Genomic DNA, 10,131 nt, shown 5'->3' with positions numbered 1-10,131 from the left:
ATGTTGACCTTTAACCTACAATGAACAATATAACTGTGAGAGAAAAACAATTACAAACCTATCTAATGATCAAAATCAACATAGTAGCACCTAGCCTTCAGGTGAGAAATAAATCAATTGAATAACTGGGGCATACTCAGCTGATCTCTAGTAATCAACATGCAATACACCCTCAGGGACACTTAAATGATTGCTTTTATAAAGGGAAATGAGAAGTTCTGTAGATTTTTTAAAAAAAGAAAAACAGATTTAATTATCTCCCTTAAACTTTAGAACCGTTTCATCATTTCCACAACCACTTCCACCAGCAGTGGGGAATTCCATACTGAGGGAAAAGGTGTCAAAGAAATCAATGCCAATTAATTATTTAAATTAGGGCTGAGAGTGTATGTAAATTTCCTGTGACCCACTGACTAAACATTGTATCTTTTTTTTTCAGTAAGTATTTATTGAAAGAACTAGTAGTTTAATTTTTCCCCCTAGCTATAGTATATGACGAAGAAAAACAACAAAAAACTTAGTCTTAAAAAAAAAGAATTATTTGTAATTTCCAAATTGAAGGATATCTCAGGATTAAGACCTTTATGGCCAACCTGTACATTCATGACTGGTAAGGGATTTGAGTTGACTTTTAATATTTGACTATTTTCCTTTCTTCCAGAATATGTGAGCTCATTTTTCTTTTCTTTTTTTTTTTCCAAATTCTACTCAATTTATTCATTTTTTTAAAAAGATATTACATTAAAAAAATATGAGGTCCCCATTCGCCCCCACCGCCCCCACCCCACCACTCCCCCCCCCCAATAACACTCTCCCCCATCATCATGTCACATCCATTGCGTCTGGTGAGTACATCTCCAGGCATCGCTGCACCCCATGTCCCGTGTTCCACACCATAGCCCACACTCTCCCATGTTCCATCCAGTGGGCCATGGGAGGACATACAACATCCGGCAATTGTCCCTGGGGCACCACCCACGATAAACATTGTATCTTCATTGCCCAATCCATTACTAAATTCTTTTGATGTAACCTCATCAATAAACCTCAAATCAGTTTATTCAATTTTATTACCTCCCTTGTCTTATTTACCACCATCTCTAGCCTAAACAATCCCAGCATCTTCTTATTTAGGCTGTGCCCTATGTCTAGCATGTTCTTCACATAGAAACCAGAATGATAAATTTTAACATGGTTTTATTCACTTTATTCCATTAAGTGAAGCACTCAGGTCTTAAATACACAGTTTGATGAGTTTTAAAAATATATATACAACTGAGTAATCCACATACCCATCAAGAAATGGAACATAGCAACATCCCAAAATGTTCCCCTGTGAATGTCACCAAATATGTCAGAGTAGGGATCTGTCCCTCTAGAAAAGCAACTCAAGAGCTGGCCAAAATTTTTTTCAGAATCGACTTTTCACAGAAAACTTGAATCTAGTCAAAACATTACAACTTCCAGGGGAAGGCTTGATGAAGAAAGAAGCTGCTGCTTTGTAGTAAATGTATTGTGGAATTTAAAATTGCCCAGCTACCATAGCCCAGATGGGCAGTGGCCACGAGGATAGCAGCCCATATGTACTCCTGGCACAGGTTGCTAGAGTTAGAGGTAGCAATTTGGACCTTAACCTCAAAGAGGTATGGTTGTGGATTTTGACCTGCCTGGCAGTACCCTTAAAGACTGGTGCAAGGACTTACCTTTATTTTGCCTAAATCAGAATGTTTTGAGAGTTGGGATAGCTTCCTGGGTGGCTTTGGCTGAAAAGATTTAAAGGTACAAGCTTGGCCACAACAAGCTGGGGCAAGGGACAACATTACAGACAAGGACTGGATAAATCAGGGAGGAAAAGGTTGGGAAAGGATCCCTGTGAAAGAACAAGGGCTTTTAAAAGTGCCTACTTGTGGGCAGCTGCGGGCCTCCGGGAGGGTCGACGCGGATGGCCGGGCGAGCTCTCCGGACGGGGGCTGCCCCACGGTCAAAGGAGAGGAGGGGGGTCGGCACGAAGCCGTTGGGCCCTCACTCTCTCTGCGCAGGCACGGGGGACGCGCGGTGCAAGCAAAAACACCCCGGAGACGAGGTTTGGGCACAAGTCTGCTTTATTGTAGAAGGGGACATGATTTTATAGGGTCTAGGGATACGTAAAGGGACTTGATTGTTGCCGGCGGGTGCTGTTGCTTGTGTAGGTGGTTACTGGACAGTAGGTGGTTACTGGACAGTAGGCGGTTACTGGACAGTAAGCTGGCTAAGGGGTTAGGAGCAAGGGAGGGGAAGGGGAAAGTGTGGGCTGTCTAGATAACGGCTAGGCGGAAGATGGAGAAGGAGCGAAGGAGGGGCAGCGCCGGCTGCCAATACTGGGCGGGAAGGAGACGGGGACAATTGCTCCCTTTTGTTTAAAAGTATGTGCTTTGGGGGAGGTGAACTGGTGGCAGCAGGGGCAGTATGGGACGGGGTACTGGGGTAAGACGAGGGGAGGAGGGAGACCACAAGGACCGGCTGGCGGCGAGAAGCAGAGGGCCCTCCCAGCTGCTCTCAGCTGCAGAGGACACAGCGTCTGGCCAGGACGCATGTGCCTGCTGCTGGGGTCGGCACACGCTGGCGCCTGGCGCGCGCCGAGCTCTGCCAGCAAAACGGGGTCGTGATGTTTTTGAACCCCTCGCCCGATTGGGGGAGAAGGAGGGAGATGAGTGAGGAAAGGGAGACAGGAGGTTACAGGCGTGTGGTTCGGTGTTTGCGGCAGGGGCGGGAGGAGCGCGGCGGGTGGCTTGGTGGTGGCTCTTTAGTGGCGAGGCGTTGATAATGAACCTGCACAAAGGAGCTGAATACTGCGTTGGCTTGGTCTTTGGCGAGGCGGACTATTTTTTTTAAGGCCCAGGGTCCTATAGTGAGGGCTAAGATGATGATGATGAGTGGGCCTAAAAATGGAAGGAGGTATGGGAGGAGGGTATGGAGAACACTGGAAAAATAGTTCGCATTTTCTCGCTCTTTGCGGCGCTTATCCAATCCCTCCTGGACCTTTCTCAGGTTGTCCTCGACTAAGCCGGTGGAGTTGGCATATACGCAGCACTCCTCTCCAAGGGCGGCACAGAGACCCCCTTCCTTAAGGAGGAGGAGGTCGAGGCCGCGGTGGTTCTGGAGGACTACCTCAGAGAGAGAATTGAGAGAATTTTTTAGATGTTTTACTGCATTTTGAAGGTAGGTGATATCTTTGTTGACAGCCTGTCTGAGAGAGGAGAGGGCAGAGGACTGTGTGGTGAGGGCGGCGATCCCTGTGCCTGCCCCTGCAAGACCTAGAAGGGTAGCGACTGTCAGGACTGCGGTGTCAGGCTCTCTCCTTTGTAAGTGGAGGGAGGTTTGTCTGCTCAGCACGCGGCGGAAAAATTCGTGGTCAGAATGGGAAACGACTCGAGGAGCGAGAAGGATGAGCAGGCAAGTCTCATGGGTATCGTTGAGGGTGGCGACATTGAGGCAGGGGGTTAGCCCGGTGGAGGTGCAAAGCCATTGGGAGGTGTTAAGGGGGATTAAGAACTTGGCGGAAGCGCTGGGAGAGGAGTAGCTAGAGCAAGCACTAAGGGAGGGGTGGGAACCTTGACGAGAATGAACACAGCGTCCTGTGGAGGAAACAGATTGAAGGGTTAGGGGGACGGAGGAAGTGTTCCAGTTGCACTCGGCTGGGGCTACTGAAGTGGATTCGTTGAACGTGAAGTTAACGGCGACAGGCTCATAGATAGGAAGGGAGGGGGAGAGGCAGAGCTAACAGTTTTTGGTGAGGTTGGGTTGAGAAGTATTTAGAGATAAGTAGGATGCATAGATTAACGCGAGAAGGGGACTGGAATACTTGGTGGGGGGGCCATAGCTGGGGAGTGATGGACGAGGGGGGGTGCCGCTGGAAGGGGGGGGGAGGCGGGGGGATTGAGGACTTTATTGGGGCCAACGGCGAGGGGTGGGGATTCAGGCATGGGCAGTAGTTTTCTGATGATGAGGAAGGCTTCCTCTTGCCAGCGCTAGAGGGTCCAATTGGAGCGTTGATGGGGCGAGTTGACAACAGCCGGGGAGATGAAGGGAAGCATGACGATGAGAGCAATGGGAAGAATGGAACTACCCGCGTTGCGGCGAATCATCTGTGGAGACAAAAGAGAGAGAGAAAACTACAAAGGAAACAGCAATGGGAAGGAGACAAGTTAGGTAGGCAACTCGTTAGGAGGATCATTGGTGTCAGCGTTAGCGGAAGCCTCGGTGGTGTGGGGCTTGATGAGACGTCCTGGGACCCAGATGGGCTGTGGCTCTGATTCAGGGAAAACACAGGCGAATCCCCATCCTTGGGCTAAGAGAGGGGCAGGTTCATGCCATTGGGTGGTCTGCGGGTCACGCCAGAGGACAAGCGGTGCAGGGGTGGGCCGGAAGGTAGGCCCCCAGTGCATGTGGACCGGTGAAAAGCCTTGGGCATTGAAGGTCATCAGGTTGTGTCGGATTAGGGCCTCTGTGACGACGTCACGAGGGGTGTGACGCGGCTGGTCGGCAGATGTCTTGAGAATGAGGGTTTTGAGAGACTGGTGAGCACGCTCTACTAGGCCTTGTCCCTGCGGATTGTAGGGAATGCCGAAGTGATGGGTGATGTCGTAGAGTTTGAGGAATTCGGCAAAGGAGGCGCTCCGGTAGGCAGGTCCGTTGTCTGTCTTGATGTCCCATGGAACGCCCATGAAAAGAATAGATTCTCTGAGCGCTTGGATGGCGTGCTTGGCCGTTTCTCCGGTGAGCGCGGTTGCGTAGCAGAGATGAGAGAAGGTGTCGATGGCCACGTGGAGGTATTTCCATCGGCCAAACTGGGGGACGTGAGTGACGTCCAGTTGCCATCTGGAATTGGGGCAGAGCCCACGAGGGTTAACTCCCTGCGGTTGGAGCGGCCCCAAGGGCAGCAATGGAGCGCACGTTCGGCATGACCGCACAAGGTGTTTGCAGGTATGGATTGGGAGGTCTGGAAAGAGTTTGTGGAGGCCAGCTGCTGAGAAGTGAAATCTGGCATGCAGCAGCTTGGCCTGATTGATGAGGTCTCCGACTGCGACGGTGGTCTCGGCTGGAAGCAGGTGAACGGCCTGATCAGCAAGGTGGTTGCCGTGGGCCAGGGGCCCGGGAAGGCCGGAATGGCTGCGGATGTGAGCGATGAACCAAGGCTGTCGGCGGTTCTCTATGAGCTCTTGAAGGTCCAGGAGAGCGACGTTAATGCTTTCACTCGCTGAGTTGTCGGGCGGAAAAAACGCAGAAAAGGCGATGACTTGGCAGACTTGTAGGCAGTAGAGGCTGTCTGTAAAGATGTTCAGTGGACAGTGGGGATGGGTTTGGAGTGCTAAGATGACAGCACGCAGTTTGGCCACTTGCACAGAGGATTGATGGAGGCGCACGTGTGAACGTGGCTGGTGCTCGCTGGGTGCGAAGACAACGGCGGCAAACTTAGTCTTGGAGGTGTCTGTGAAGATGATGGTGGTATTTGGAAGAGGCTTGCTGGACGGAAAAGAGAAATGGCCGGGGGCGGCGATTTCTAGCAGGGGAAGGCCCTGCAGTAACCGATGCTGTGGAAAGTGGTTATCGAAGTTGCCATGATAAAGCTCCATAAGAGTTTGCATATCAACGGAGCTGCGTAGCAGGGTGGTGACTTGCCCGGTGGTGAAGGGCCACACAATGGTGTCAGGTGGGCACCCATAATGATGGGTGGCTTGTGTGACTAGGGCGGTGGCGAGCTGAACGAGTAGGGTGGTTTGAGGTCCAATCTTTCGGAGCTTGCTCTTTGCCATATGGACCCAGAGGAGCAGTCCGTCTTGCCAAAGAAGGCCAGTAGGTGTTCCCCGAGTGGGTAAGACTAGGCCTAACAACGGTTTCCCAGGCTCATGTCGCTGGAGTTGGCACTGTTCGATGGCTCTATTTACCCGGGCCAGGGCATTTTTGGCCTCGTTGGTGAGGCGAATCCTCTTTCCGGGTGCGGATGATGGCGGAGCGTTGGAGCAGAGTAGCCGGTACAGGGGCTGGAGTTGCTCTGTGGTAAGCGGCAGTGCTGGGCGCAACCAATTGATCTGTCCGCAGAGTTGTTGTAATTCGAGGAGCGTAAGCAGGTCAGGAATTCTGATGTGTGGCGTTTGGGGCGCAACGGTGGAAGTGATGGAGAACCCTAGGAACTGGTAGGGTGGATGAACCGTTAGCTTCTGTGTATTGACTTTGAGATCTAGGTCTCGAAGGTGGCGCAGCAGTTGCTCCAGGACTGCGTGCAGGCCTGACTCTGAGGGATGGGCCACGAGCAAGTCATCCATATAGTGGATGATGTTAGCGTACTTCACGAGTGGCTGGATGGCTTCGCGTACATACATCTGGCAAGTGGCAGGGCTGTTTCGCATGCCCTGAGGCAGAAAGCGCCAGTGGTATCGCAGTGCCGGTTCCCGATGGTTGGTCTGAGGAACCGTGAAGGCGAATTTCGGTTGGTCGTCTGGGTGCAACGGGATGGAGAAAAAGCAGTCTTTAATATCTATCACTGCAACAAACCAATGCCGGGGCACCGCGGTAGGGTGGGGGAGGCCGGGCTGCGGCGATCCCATAGGCTTGATGTGTTTGTTGATTTCTCTTAAGTCTTGAAGTAGACGGGACTTCCCGTTCTTCTTTTGAATGAAGAAAATTGGCGAGTTGTATGGGCTGGTGGAGGGCTCGATGTGGCCCGCGTGAAGCTGCTCATCAACAAGCCCCTTAAGAATGTCCAGTTTAGGGATTGGGAAAGGCCATTGCTCCACCCAAATGGGCTCCTCTGTATCCCATTGCAGAGGAACGGGTGCTGGAGGTTGAACGTGAGCAATGGCCGAAACTATTGGGGGGGGCAGCTGCGGTGGCGTGGCAGTGAGAACGGCTCCCGACTGATGCAGGATATCACGGCCCCAAAGAACTTGCGAGATTTCCTTCAGAACGAGGGGGCAGAAGGTTCCCTGTTGACCTTCTGCGTCTCTCCAGACGACGTCCTGGGCAACTTGCTGGGAGGGCGCTTGGCCGGTGGCTCCCACCACTAGGGGACCATCGGTCAGAGGGAGGTGCCCGGCCTGGTCGAGTGGGATGCAGGAAATTTTTGCTCCTGTGTCGAGCAGCCCTGTGAGCCAGCGGCCGGAGACTTGGATAGAGAGAAGAGGCCTGGTGGAGGGTGTGATGGGAATAGACCAGAGTACTTTCATGGGCGGGGGCGCTGAGTCGTTGCGGCCTCTTTGTTGTGGGGCTGAGGCCTGCCCCCATGGCCGTTTAAAGGCTTGCGGCTGGAGTTAGGGATGCGGCAGTCGCGGGCCCAGTGGTATCCTTTCCCGCACCGTGGGCACGGAGTGGAAGGAGGCCGTGGTGGATGGCCTATGCTGGGCACGTCCGGCGGCGGCCGTGGCTTGTTGGGGCAGTCTCGAGCGAAGTGGCCGAGTTCGCCACAGTGGAAGCATTCGTTGGAGGCCGAGACGGCAGCGAGGACAGCCTGGGCCACGGCGGAGGCCTGGGCGTTGACTCCGGAGCAGGCGAGGACCCAGTCGTGGAGGGACTTGTCTCTCAGCGGCCTGATGATTGCCTTGCAAGTTGGGTTTGCGCCCTCCTGAACAATGTCCTTGATGAAGGAGGTCTGGGCCTGCGTGCCGACGACCTTGCGCTCGGCCGCAGCCTGGACACGCGCCATGAAGTCGGAGAACGGTTCCTCTGGTTTCTGGAAAAGCTTGGTGAGTGGCTCGGGCACGGAGGCGGCGCAGTTGCGGAAGGCACGGAGGGCACACTGCCTTAGCTGGATGTAGAAGCCTTGAGGGAGGGCGACGTAGCTCTGTGGCATGGCATAGCGCCCCAGTCCGAGGAATGCGTTGGCAGGATATTGGGTGCCGTCGCGGGCGTTCTCGGTGATTTGTTTTTCGTTCTCGGCAGCGAAATGTGCACGCCAGTTAATAGACTGCCCCGAGGGAAGTATGCCTCTCGTGAGGGATATCTAGTCGTAGGGGAGACAGCGGGCAAAGGTCATACGTTCAAGGAGGTCTTGAGCATGGGGGCTGGCGAGACCATCCTCTCGGATAGCGCTGCGGAGGGTTTGCACGTCTTTTGGGGAGAAAGGAACCCATATTTGGGGGTTTGCTCGAGAACGATTGGGATTTAGCGGATACATATCAGCGATTGGAGCAGTGGGGGGCTCGAAGAGAAGATTATTAGAGCGCGGGAGGGGGTGTCTATTCGGCGGCACATAAGACGGCGGGCGCTCGTACGCATCATCTAGGTCGTCATCAGAAGATGGCGGATGAAGCGCTTCCGGTCCCGGGTAAGGGCAAGATGATGCCGGTTCCGGGTAGGGGCAAGATGGCGCCGAGGTAGGAAGGGGAGGGTACAACGGCGGATAGTCCTTCCGTGAAGAAGCAGGAAGGGGCGGGGAGTGCGGCTTCTTCCTCTTTTGGGAGGAAGAAGGAGGGAGCGCGCCCTCTTGGGTGGGCTTTTCTTTGTTTCGTGAGGAAGAAGGCGGAAGTGCGCCATCCTGGTCGGAGTCAGAATCAGCGGCGCAAGGGGGGTCAAGCTCAAGCGCGGCCTCCAACTGAGCCGAGAACGATTCGGCATCGGAGTCGTTACCGGGAGCGCCGTCTTGGCGGCCGCGCCCTTCCCCTGACTCATCCACGGTATCGCACGGGAAGGCCTTGGCCTCGGGAGCGGGCACGCCTTGCAAACAAGCACGAATGACTACAAGAGCAGGGAGGAGGCCGGGGGGAAAGACCCGGCCCTCATGTTCCATGGCTGAGGCTACTCATTCGATTAGCCGGGCATAAGTCTGAGGATTCCAGAGCGGGCAGGTGATGAGCCAGGGATTGAACGGGAGAAGTAAGTCCCAGTAGCGCTGAAGCTGGCAGATGGAAACTCTAACCTGGTTAGTTTCCAGGAGGGCAGCCAGGGCCCAAACTTGCGGGACCATACGGGAGGAGAGGGAAGCACCCATTTTGGTTTGAATGGGAGATGCCGAAGAGTCCCTACCTTGAGCGAAGGGTGGGGGGTAGGTGTCAGAGTGGGCCCCACCCACGTTGGGCGCCAAATGTGGGCAGCTGCGGGCCTCCAGGAGGGTCGACGCAGATGGCCGGGCGAGATCTCCGGACGGGGGCTGCCCCACGGTCAAAGGAGAGGAGGGGGGTCGGCACGAAGCCGTTGGGCCCTCGCTCTCTCCGCTCAGGCACGGGGGACGCGCGGTGCAAGCAAAAACACCACAGAGACGAGGTTTGGGCACAAGTCTGCTTTATTGTAGAAGGGGACATGGTTTTATAGGGTCTAGGGATACGTAAAGGGACTTGATTGTTGCTGGCGGGTGCTGTTGCTTCGTAGACGGTTACTGGACAGTAGGCGGTTACTGGACAGTAGGCGGTTACTGGACAGTAAGCTGGCTAAGGGGTAAGGAGCAAGGGAGGGGAAGGGGAAAGTGTGGGCTGTCTAGATAACGGCTAGGCGGAAGACGGAGAAGGAGAGAAGGCGGGGCAGCGCCGGCTGCTAATACTGGGTGGGAAGGAGACGGGGACACCTACTTATATTATGGAAGTGAGAAGGCCCAGCACATGTGAAGGGCTGAATGCATGCTCAATAATGATCTGAGAAGACCCTAAGCTTTCACCTCTGATTGGCCTTCAGACACAAGCAAGAATTGAAGATTAAGGAAGAATTTTTCATGGTCTGGCTAAGCACTGAAGGAATGTCTGACAGGGAGCCAAATTTACAAGGACTGGGAGAGAATTGTGGTTTTTTTCCTTTGCTTTTTAGTTATTTTTGGCTCTAAACCTTTAAGAAAGCTGTTAAAAGACTAGCTCTGACCACTAAGCTAACAGAACACAAACTTTAGTAGCCACACATGACAGAGAATACAGACTATTAAAAACTAGATGATATGTCACTAAACAAGCAAACAGCAACAACCCAAAAGCAGCTATAAGAAATCCCAAGCAGAGGGTATAATCTGATTTCCAGAGTTATATTGCAATATCCAAATGTCCAGTTTTCAACAAAAAAAATTAAAAGAAATGCAAGCAAATGAGAAAGTATGGCTCATTCACAGGAATAAAAAGAAAGCAATATAAACTATGCATGAGGAAGCCTAAGTATTGGACTTCCAAGGCAAACATTTAA

The sequence above is a fragment of the Dasypus novemcinctus genome, chromosome X (assembly GCF_030445035.2).
Source record: "Dasypus novemcinctus isolate mDasNov1 chromosome X, mDasNov1.1.hap2, whole genome shotgun sequence".
In the NCBI taxonomy this organism is placed as follows: domain Eukaryota; kingdom Metazoa; phylum Chordata; class Mammalia; order Cingulata; family Dasypodidae; genus Dasypus; species Dasypus novemcinctus.
Note: the sequence above shows the minus strand (reverse complement) of the source record.